Source organism: Coffea eugenioides, unplaced genomic scaffold (genome assembly GCF_003713205.1).
Source record: "Coffea eugenioides isolate CCC68of unplaced genomic scaffold, Ceug_1.0 ScVebR1_2797;HRSCAF=3893, whole genome shotgun sequence".
Taxonomy (NCBI): Eukaryota; Viridiplantae; Streptophyta; class Magnoliopsida; order Gentianales; family Rubiaceae; genus Coffea; species Coffea eugenioides.
In genome coordinates this window covers 6746-18499 of record NW_020863315.1, presented here as the reverse complement: position 1 = coordinate 18499, position 11754 = coordinate 6746, and the positions used below count along the sequence as shown (strand labels likewise).

The window sequence follows — 11754 nt, the reverse complement described above, 5'->3', positions numbered from 1 at the left end:
TATCTTGAGATACAAGCATCTGATTGAAGTGATTCTTGAACCATTTTGAAGCTAAGAGATAGATCTACATTTGATATGAAGATATTGAAGTCCAGATCAGTTGTTTTCCTTGTCCAAAAATCGGAATACAGAAGAGCAAATTCTGTGGTCGTAAGCTGGAACAGAGCTCTGACCAGTCTTTAGTATTTTGGTCATATCTTGATCCACAGAGCTCCAAATTGGATGATTCTTAAGCCATTAGAAATTTAACTCAAAGATCTACAACTTTCATGTTTTACACAAGAGTTAGTTAGGCCTCGATCATTGAGAAAATAGCAGTTGAAGTAGTGAAGAAAATAAATAGCGACTACACATGGAAAGTGGAGTTAAGTCGACGTATTCATCACCTATTTTCTGCAAACTTCATCATCAAACTTTGCCTGCATTTCACAAACTTATTTCAACTAAATTACAGCTATCAATCTCGATTGTATCTGATCAAGAAAGGTTTGGAAAGTTGGAAAGACAACTCATGGAAGATTCAAGAGTAAAAAATGACAACTTTAACAACTCATTTGACTCTTGAATTCCTCTATAAATAGAGGCCTTTGGAGAACATTTGCATAACTTTGGAATGCTAGAGAAACTCACCAAAAATGTAGTCTTCACTAGTTTTTCTTAGTTCATTAGTATAGTATAGGTAGAGTCGTTTATCCTTCTTATATTTGTAGCTAGATTTGGATGAAAATTGAGAAGCAAAGATGGAGAGGTTGATCTCATGTGACAAGGGTGATATCTCTTCTACTACTTTCTCTCTTGTATTAGATTTCGTGTTTAGCTATAATACAAGTTTGAATTTGTATTTTTAACATGTTTAGTTAAAGTTTATGCCTAGAGTTGTGGATGAATTTGCTATATCTTGTTAAGTGATGTTTATTTGGTTATGTGATGATATTATTTTGAACAAGTTATTTATCACTTTTCCTTTTCTAATCATGATTAACCAGCCATTAGTTGTGATTATCTAAAGGTGTTAAGTTTGCAATGAAAATTGGAATTTAACACTAGTTCAAGGAAGTGATAAACCTAGGAAGTTCACTCACGAGAGTAGAGGAGCACCTTTGTGGCTTAAGTGATTTGTTTCATGTAATTTCATAGAAGAAATGAACTTGTAGTTGATTTCATAACCACGAGAGTAGGTATGGCTTAGTTACAAGTATAGTTGATTCACTACGAGCGTAGGTTTCACATACATTAGGAAATTACGCCATAACTAGCCAAGATAATAGCATTCATTTAACCGGTAATCTCATTTGCAAGAGTAGTAAGGAATTCCATATCTCTAAGAGCTTTCTAGTGCTAATTTTCATTACTTTTATGTTTATGGTAGTCTAAACAATAAAGGAATTCGAAAAACACTGGTAATTACAGTCTTCCCTGTGGGATTGACACCTAATTATACTTGTATGTGGATGATACATTAATCATTGGTACTGAATTAGAACAAGTCAATGAGACCAAAAAGTTGCTATCATGCAAGTTTGAAATGAAGGACATGGGAGAGGCCGATGTTATCCTTTGTAAAAGTGTCCAAAAGGAGGATGGTAAATATTATTACTTGCTTGTTAACAAAAATAACTAGAAATCCATTTCCAAAGATTGAAAGGAAAACAAACGAGTTAGATCTTGTTCATAGTGATATTTGTGATTTGTATGGTACCATATCTTTAGAGGGAAACAAATATTTTGCCACCTTTTTTGATGATTGCACTAGATTTTGTTTTGTATATTTGTTACATTCAAAAAATGAAATCATGCATATGCTTAAGATATACAAAGAAGAAGTGGAACTTTTATGTGGCAATTTAATTAAATGTTTAAGAATCGACCGAGGTGGGGAATACTATCAAAAGGAATTTTTCGAGTCCAGTGGTATTAAGCATGAAGTTACCGCTCCATACACACCTCAACAAAATAGTGTGGCTGAAAGGAAAAATAAAGTACTTATGGAAATGGTGAATGCAATGCTATCAAATTATGGTTTAAGTTAAGATTTTTGGGGAGAAGTTGTATTTACAGCTTTTTACATGTTAAATAAGTTTCAAACAAAAGGAGCTCTATAACTCCTTATGAACTTTGGTACAAATGAAATTTGAATCTCAAACATTTGAGAGTTTGGGGCTGTAGAGCCATTGTCAAAGTTCCTGAATCTAAGAAAAGGAATTAGGTGAAAGAGGTGTTGAGTGCATTTTCTTAGAATATGCACAAAATAGCAAGGCCTATAGATTCATGGTAATAGAGCCTATGAGAAAAGATTCACCTCAATGTCTAAAGAAATTGACAATGCGCTAAACCAGAATGAATCACCTAAAGATAGATTTGACAAGTAGATATTTTACGTGTTTTAAGTCTGTTTTATTAGTTAGTTTTGGTGTGTTTTAATTAGTTTTATAGCTAATAAACTAAGATTCTAGTGAAAATATGCATTTTATGGTTTAAAGTGTGAAAATTCATTTCTATGAACTTTTACGGCAAAAACTTTATGTTTTTGTAGGTTTAAGAATTCAATCATCAAAGGGAGAGATTTGACAAGATAATTGGATGATTGATGATGATTTAAAGTGATAAAAAGAAGATATGAAGTGCAAAAGAGGAAATGCAAGCAAGAACAAAATAGAGCAAGTTTCACGATTTTGACACCTTGTGGTATTTCAGCTATATCTTGAGATACAAGCATCTGATTGAAGTGATTCTTGAACCATTTTGAAGCTAAGAGATAGATCTACATTGGATATGAAGATATGGAAGTCCAGATCAGTTGTTTTCCTTGTCCAAAAATCGGAATACAGAAGAGCAAATTCTGTGGTCGTAAGCTGGAACAGAGCTCTGACCAGTCTTTAGTATTTTGGTCATATCTTGATCCACAGAGCTCCAAATTGGATGATTCTTAAGCCATTAGAAAGTTAACTCAAAGATCTACAACTTTCATGTTTTACACAAGAGCTAGTTAGGCCTCGATCATTGAGAAAATAGCAGTTGAAGTAGTGAAGAAATGAAAATGCGACTCAATGAAAACGTGGGTTACAGTCGCGTATTCTCACCTATTTTCTGCAACTTGCTCATCAACTTGCCTTGCTTTCACACAACTTTTTCAACTCAATTCCAGCTATCAATCTCGATTGTATCTGATCAAGAAAGGTTTGGAAAGTTGGAAAGACAACTCATGGAAGATTCAAGAGTAAAAAATGACAACTTTAACAACTCATTTGACTCTTGAATTCCTCTATAAATAGAGGCCTTTGGAGAACATTTGCATAACTTTGGAATGCTAGAGAAACTCACCAAAAATGTAGTCTTCACTAGTTTTTCTTAGTTCATTAGTATAGTGACGGGAATTTTTTTATCAATGCAAGTTTAATTCCGATTTTACACCCGTTGGACTGCAAGTATACAGGTCGCAATTGTAGTACAAGATGTGTATCGGGTCGATCCCACGAGGAGCAATTAAAACAATTATTAGATACTAATTTACTCTATTATTTAGACTTACAATTAATTTGAGCAGAAACTTCAGATTTTAATTCAACTACAAAAATTCTTAAATAGATAAATGCAATTTCACAATAGGAGTAGAATTCACTAAATATTAAGATCTAGGGATGTAGATTCCACTTATGACTCAAAAGATCTAAAATGAATTAATTCAACACTTGTTACTGCTCTTGTTTAACCAAGGATTCATTTCCAGAAATACCAAATTCACATTCTCATGATAATAATGGGTTAAAACAGATTAGTTTTTCCTAATCTCTTGGTAAATACTAAATCTGTTCTTATTTACACATGAAATGCAGATTTCATCCACTTGAATGTATTTCTATTCTCATGAATATACAACTCAAGTTCTACTTGTGTCATTCCATTATTTTTACCATTTCTCAATGAGTAAAAACAACTATAAACCTACTATTGGTGATCAAGCAACAACAAGTAATCCAACATACACAAGTAGATAAGTTAATACAAGACATAACAAGCATAAATCACAATCACTTCATATCATTTGGCCATAAGCTTCATCTACTCCCTAGATAAAGGAAATTAGCTACTCATGAATGATGAAACACTCATAACTTCATTAATGTAAATCATCATGAATTACAAATACAAGAGGAATAAAGAAAGTCTTAGCCAAGATATGGTAAAGCCTTCCAAAAATCTCCTTTGTCTTGAACTTGGATGATTACAAGATGAAACCTCAATTGCCCCTTGCAAGTACCTAGCTAGAGAGAATATGTTTTTCTGTAAGAAGCTAAGCTACGAATGGTCCCCAGATCTCTCCCCATATCTCTGCATAAAAAACACTCAAATGCTCCATTTTTCCAAGTCAAATTCTATCCTTTGATTCCCAAATCTCCACTTTGTTAGCATAGTCAAAAACCAATATTTTTGACTTGAAAATAAGCCACTTTTCTTGCCCTTTTGTCTTCTGAAGCATGTGCACCGAATTCCCTTGCATCTTATAGCTGGAAAGTGGTATGAACACAAGAGAATTGGCTGAGTCAAATTGCAGAATTTCGGCTATAAAACGCGCCTACACAAAACGCGGTTACAAGTCACGTTTTGTGTACTCGCGTATTCACTTTGGCCTTATTTCATCTGCGATTTTCTCTATCATAAAGGCCGAACTAGCTTTTGTGCAAAACACAAAAGTTGTAGCCCTTTGAGTTAGCTTTCCAATGCTTCAAGAATCATCCAAATCGGAGCTTTGTAGCCTGAGATATGATCGAAATACTGTCACCTGTTCAAACCTCTGTTTTAACTTCCGACCACAGGGTGCAGCTTCTGTATTCCAACGTTTTGCCCATGAAGATGGCAGAAATGGATTTCGATGTCTTCATACGAATTGTAGGTCTCTTTCTTAGCTTTAAAATGGTATAAAAATCACCTCAATCCGATAAGTGTAGCTCCAGATATGGTCAAAATACTGAAAAGTGTCAAAACTGACTTGTATTGCATTTCCTCACTTGAACGTTTTTCACTTCATTCTTCTTGTTGCCACTTAAATTCATCACCAAATCTCTATTTTTCACCTCAATTGACCTCCTTTGGTGATTGATTCATTATTCCTGCATAAAAATGAAGTTTTTACTATTAAAATCAATAGAAATGCAATATTATCCACTTTTACCAAAAATATATAATTTTACCAAAAACCTCTTTATTTTAATTATAAAACTAAATAATCAACTCAAAATTAACTAATAAAATGCACTTAAAAATACGTAAAATAAACTCTTATCAAATACCCCCACACTTGAATCATTGCTTGTCCTCAAGCAATATAAAATTCCAACCATCAATGATCCAAAAATTTAAAATAAACATATGTAGTATTTCAACTCCATTTCCTTGAATCAAGGTAAATAACCCTTATGTGATCTTTCCATTAAGTTCAAGTACTCATAATATCAAGCAAAGAAGAGCCAAGTATACCATAATTTTACCAATTCAACTCAACTTCTTATTTTTATCCAATTTCGCAAGCAAGCAACTCCTATAGTCAATAAAGATGCTAACTAATCTCATGATCAACTTCTTATTTTTCTTAAAGAGGGATTTAATTTACTTTTATATATATATATATATATATATATATATTTTAAGGATTAAATATTACTTAAGTTGTGAAAAATGCCTTTTGACGCGAAGATCAACATTTTTAGATGCAGATCCCCGGTTACTCAACATTTCACATACTCAAGTTGCTTTGCATACTCTTAATTCAAGTACCTTTTTACGCGAATGTCGACATTTGTAGATGCCAACCCCCGGTTACTCGGTACGAGAATCATTGGAGTAGAATAACCATTTTTTTTTTCTTTAACAATATATAATAAAATTCCCTCTAAGAGTAATCATGAGAAGAGTATGACACTTATTAACCATATTAATTTCTTATCTTATAAAATTAGATAAAAAGAAGAATTTTCATCAAATATACAAAATGTAGGCATAATTTTCTCCACTTTACTAGATATACTTTCCTATAGATGTAAAAATTATAATCACATAAAAATCATTTCCAAATTTCATGAGAAAAGAAGTATCAAAACCGCATATATTTATTTCAAAAGGATAAGTGACAAAATTTTATTTATTTATTATAGTTAATAACATATATATGTATAAGGTTTTGGAAAAATTTTGACAGAGTCTCCCCTTAAAAGTGGACTAAATCTCCCTGCCAGCAACCACAAGAAACACCATTTAAGCACAAGAATTATATCAAACACAACTAAAATTACAAGTACCACACATTTCTTCCCCCACACTTAGAATACACATTGTCCTCAATGTGTAGGGAAAGAAAAGAAAAGAAACAAAAGAAAGGAACAAGTGACTCCCCAAGTGAGATGACTGCAGTCCAGTGAAGCCTTGAATCATGAGTCATCGACCGCTCAACCATCCACAGTCAACGATCTACTAGTTACTGCCACAAGTTCCAATATTCAAAATAAGGAATGTAAGTTAACATTTTTCAAACAAAAGATAAAAATAACAAGCAAACAAAAGAAAAGCCAGCCAAAGGGCAGCCTCAATCATCCTCTTCATCGTCATCTTCATCATCATCGATGGGAGGTGGGCGTGTGCCTAAATGATCTTCAATTCGGTCCAGGCGAGTATCCATTCTGGCTAAATGATGGTCGATGTCGTCCAAGCGACCGAAAAGCCGCTGCCAGTTGGTCTGTGGCGGAGGAGGTGGTGCTGCAGTAGATGGTCCAGCTCCATCGCGACCATGTCTAGCCTTTTGTCTCCGCTCCTGAACAGGGCGTGGAATGTCTCCCGTGCCAATACCAAGGCGGCGAAGAGTAGTGATAGTCATCTCAGCACGTGGTGGAACATACTCCCGCCGCATGCCTTCCAAGGGAACTTCAAAACGGGGGAAGATTAAAGTCAGTAGACGAGGAAATGAAAGTTTGAAAGAAGTTGTCTTACGCCTCGCCGTAGACCTAATGTGGCTGATGATGATGTTCGGCAATGAAATTCGAGCATACGGGGAAGTTCGGTTGTGGAACATGTAATCAAGGAAGTAAATATCGCTCTTGCGAACCTCCGTGTGCCCCGTCTTCTTTGGGATGACATTGTGAGCCATCATGTAAATGATAAGCCGATGACGAGGTTCGAATACATTTGCCAATATAGTCTCCTTTCTGGTAGAGCGAAAAGGTTGGTACTCGAGACCAAACCTAGCCATGGCCAATGATGGATCCCACCTCCTATTCGGGGGAACAAACTCCTTCTTCAAGTCTACTGGACGTCCGTCATCCATACACCCCAAAATAGCAGCCAAATCTTGCCGTGACAAGGTGATTCGTCTTCCACGCACCCAGGACTCAATTATTTCTCCACTATGGCGCGCCTTACTTTCAATGTTGGCGTAAAACTCGCGCACCAGGTCTGGGTAGTAATGGTTTGGAAGGGTGAGAATCGGAGCCCATCCTAGCTGAGCAAAAGCTTCTGAGATGTTGTACATCATCTCAACTGGTGGACTGACGTGCATCTCAAACAAAAACTCCAAATTAGCACGCGCCTCATGCCACTCCTGATTCCTGCGAGTGTTGAACCTAGCACTGTCAAATACCGATCTTCCCGCTCCACGGGAGGTGCCCTCACCAGGTCGACGGTTAATTGGTGGAGGAGAAGGTGAATTCTCCTCTTCAGTCACCTCCATCTCTTCATTAACCTCCCTCTCCTCACTACTAGAGGATGAAAGTACCGCTCTTCTTCTTCTTGGCATAGTACCTAAAAAATATTTCAATTATTCACATGTACTACAACTCATTTTTTTGGCAACAAAAGTTCAGCATTAATCCAAATAACCTCAAATACAATTGCTCAAGTTCTAATCATTCAATGATCGTACAAGACATATTTTCTGCCTAAAGTTGCCCAAAATCACCAAATTACACAAGATATGTATCAATTATAAGTCAATTAGTGAAAATAGGAGCAATTATGATTATAACTATTTAGAATTAACAATAATAATATGCTTTTAGCTATACTCATGTTTAGGCAAAAATTAAACTAACTAACTCACCAAATCAACCAAATTACTCACTATACACAATGCACATGCTTAAACATCATCAACTAACCCTTTTTAACCATAATTTAACATCACCAATGGCTCAAAAACATCCTAGTTCCTTTTTCCAATTTCATCTAAATATAGCAATTGTGAATTTTAAAGTACTTGAAAACCAATAAATTGCTACATTTAAACATTTAAACATGCTTAAACAATCATAATAATCATGAATAAAATCAAAAATATCCATGAACCTCATCAAATTTTCGAAATTAAAAGATGTCAGATAGCTCAGGATAAAAAATATGATCTTCTAAAATCAAAAGATTTGATGAATAAACTTACCTCAATCACGTAGAAGGATGTTTGGTGATGCTAAAAATGCAAAAAGCCCTATGAAACAACCTCCAATTGACCTCCAATTGAAGAAATTGGAGTTTAAGAACCCTAACCTTCAATGCTTCAAAAACCTGCTTTTAAGTGTTTTTCTTGAATTTTAATCGGTTAAAAAGGGTATATGAAGCTCAAAAGGTGTTGGGGTGATGATTTCTAGCAAGATTATGGAGTATAAATGAAAATTTGTGAGTTGGGCAGAGGAAAGATGGAAAAACGCGGCTGGAAAAATTGCAGAAGTGAAGAAATGTTCTGGAAATCGCGTTTTTGAAGCAAAAAAGTGAACTGAAAACGCGACTGAAAACGCGCCTTAAACGCGCGTTTCTGAAGTCGCGTTTTCTGCACAAATATTGCAGAATTGGAAACGCGGTTAAGCATTAAAACGCGACTTGAAGTCGCGTTTTACTGTGTCGCGTTTTCATTTTTGCTCAGGCGATAAAACGCGACTTCCTTAAAAACGCGACTTTAAGTCGCGTTTTAAAGGCGCGTTTTCTGTTCTGCAGGCGCAGAATTGAAAACGCGATTCTGAGAAACGTGACTTTTAGTCGCGTTTTATTGGAAAACGCGTTTTCTGCTTCGATTTTTAGCAGAATTTCAACTTTTGAAAAATTACAAAAGGTACCCCAATGACTCAAAATGCATCAAAGATCATTTGTTTGCCAATTTTAATGACTGGAACAAATGTAAAACATTAAAAACATGCATTTTACCCCTTTATAATGAATCAAAAACACCTTTAACGTAAATCGAGGGGTTGAGTTGCTTGATCAAAGTTTGCCCTTTTCACCTCAAATGGTCATTCTTGCTTCCAATTGCCAACCCTATAACACAAAAACAACAAATTAACTAAAACACTTATTTAAGTCTAAAAATCACAAAAAATTAACACAAATAACATAAACATTGGGTTGCCTCCCAATTAGCGCTTTTGTTTATAGTCGTTGGCTCGACTGAAAAAGTTGAATCACTTTAGAGCATTAGGGAGCGATTTTCTCCCCATGGGTCGAAACTCCCGAGCCAATCCACCATGTGGTGAACCATGCATTGATCTTCATAGTCCAATTTCCTCAAATGCCAAGGAGGAATATTAGACTTGTCATAGAGAGGCTCAACTTCACCTTGGAGTGGATTTTGCTTGTCTTTTCTGAATTGGCTCAACTTTTCACCATTTTCTTCATGGAATGGCGAATTTATTAAGCCAACTTCCATCCTTATCTTCTCCTCCTTTGTTCCTACACCATGAAAGTTAGTACCAAGGACATTTATAAATTTAACTTCTTCGGTCCTTTCTTGGTTAACCTTTTCATCATATGGCATATTAGAAACAAGAGCAGTAGGCTCTATACTCCCTTCATTATTATCCAAATTGAATTCCAATTCCTCACCATTAACCCGTAATATAAGCTTACCTTTTTCTACATCAATTATAGTTCGTGCAGTGGCTAAAAACGGTCGTCCTAGAATAATTGGCATTCTCACATCTTCTTCAATATCTAAGACAACAAAATCCACAGGTATTATAGATTGTCTTACCTTTATGAGCACATTTTCCAAAATACCCATGGGACGTGTGATTGACCGATCCGCCAATTGCAATGTAATATTGGTAGCTTTTAGCTCTTGAAGTCCCAATCTCCAGGCAACCGATAACGGCATAAGTGATACACTTGCACCTAAATCACATAAAGCATTAGAAAAATGCAATTGACCAATAGTGCAAGGAATAGAAAAACTTCCCGGATCTTTCAATTTAGGAGGGAGTTTATTTTTAATCAATGCACTACACTCTTCCGTTAATGCTATCATCTCATTATCTACAATTTTCCTCTTCTTTGACATGATGTCTTTCAAGAAACGTGCATAAGAGGGAATCTGTGTTATAGCATCAATGAAAGGAATGTTAATGTGCAATTGTTTAAACATTTTGAAGAACTTTTCAAACTCCCGATCCTGTCCATCTTTCTTCAACCTGTGAGGAAAAGGTATCACATTAGAATTTAATTTGGGATGAAGTGCATCAATATCAATGATAACATGATCATTTTGACTTTCTTGCTCCCCTTCAATTACTTGCTTCTTGTCTTTTTCACCACCTGAATTTTCAAAATCGAATCCCCCAACCGTTTTACCGCTTCTAAGAATGATTGCATTGACATGCTCTCTCGGATTCACTTCGGTTTTACTTGGTAATTCACCAGGGTTTCTATTGTTGATCACATTGGCAATTTGACCAATTTGAACCTCTACATTCCTGTACATTGTAGTGAGTTGGTCCAACCTTCCTTCTACTCGCTCAAATCTGTCCGAGGTAACTTTTGCAAGCTTTTCCACTGCCATCTCCCAACCAGGTTTAGTTTCAGCTTGTTGTTGCCTTGATTGAAATCCCGGTGGATTGGTTGGCCTTGGTTGATTGCCTTGATCTTTCCATCCAAAGTTTGGATGATTTCTCCACCCCGGATTGTAAGTATTCGAGTAGGGATTATTTGGAGGATTTCGGTTGTAATTATTGATAAATTGTACCTGCTCAGAATCAACACACTCATTAATATCATGTTCACCTCCACAGAAAGAGCAACAAGCTACGTGAGCATTAGATGAACTTGGACTAACTCCACCTTGTCTACTCAATAACTTCATCACATTATTCATTTGAGCACTCAGCATATTGAGAGTGTCCATTTCTATCATACCTGCGTGACGTCTTGTATTACCTCTCTCATTGGCCCATTGGTAGTTATTTGCTGCCATTTCTTCTATCAAATTATGAGCCTCTTGGGGTGATTTACCCATTAAAGCTCCACCTGCAGCTGCATCGATCATAGTTTTAGTAGAAAAAACTAAACCATTATAGAAGGTTTGTATGATTAACCATTCCGGCAGTCCATGATGTGGACATTTCCGAAGCAAATCTCTAAACCTTTCCCATGCTTCATATAATGATTCTCCTTCCATTTGACTAAAACCAGTGATATCCATTCTAAACTTAGCAGTCTTACCTGGTGGAAAATACTTATTTAAGAATGCTCTTGATAGTTCATCCCATCCAGTGAAAGTATTAGGAGCATGAGAGTGTAGCCAAAGTTTGGCCTTATCTCTCAATGAAAATGGGAACAACCTTAGTCTTATAGCATCATCACTAACTCCATTCATTTTAATTGTATCACAAATTTCCAAGAATGTAGCTAAGTGTGTATTAGGATCTTCTACTGCATTACCTCCAAATTGAGATTGTTGAACCATTTGGATAAGTGATGGTTTAATCTCAAAATTGTTAGCATTTACCGTAG

The 11754-nt window shown here is 35.7% G+C and overlaps 1 non-coding gene across 1 annotated transcript; it reads left to right on the top strand.

Annotated features, from left to right (window-relative positions):
* The first annotated feature begins 11345 nt into the window (after positions 1-11345).
* LOC113757168 lies at positions 11346-11452 on the top strand. Its single transcript, XR_003466196.1, has one exon. It is a non-coding gene; the product is annotated as a small nucleolar RNA R71 (small nucleolar RNA).
* The last annotated feature ends 302 nt before the right edge of the window (positions 11453-11754 follow it).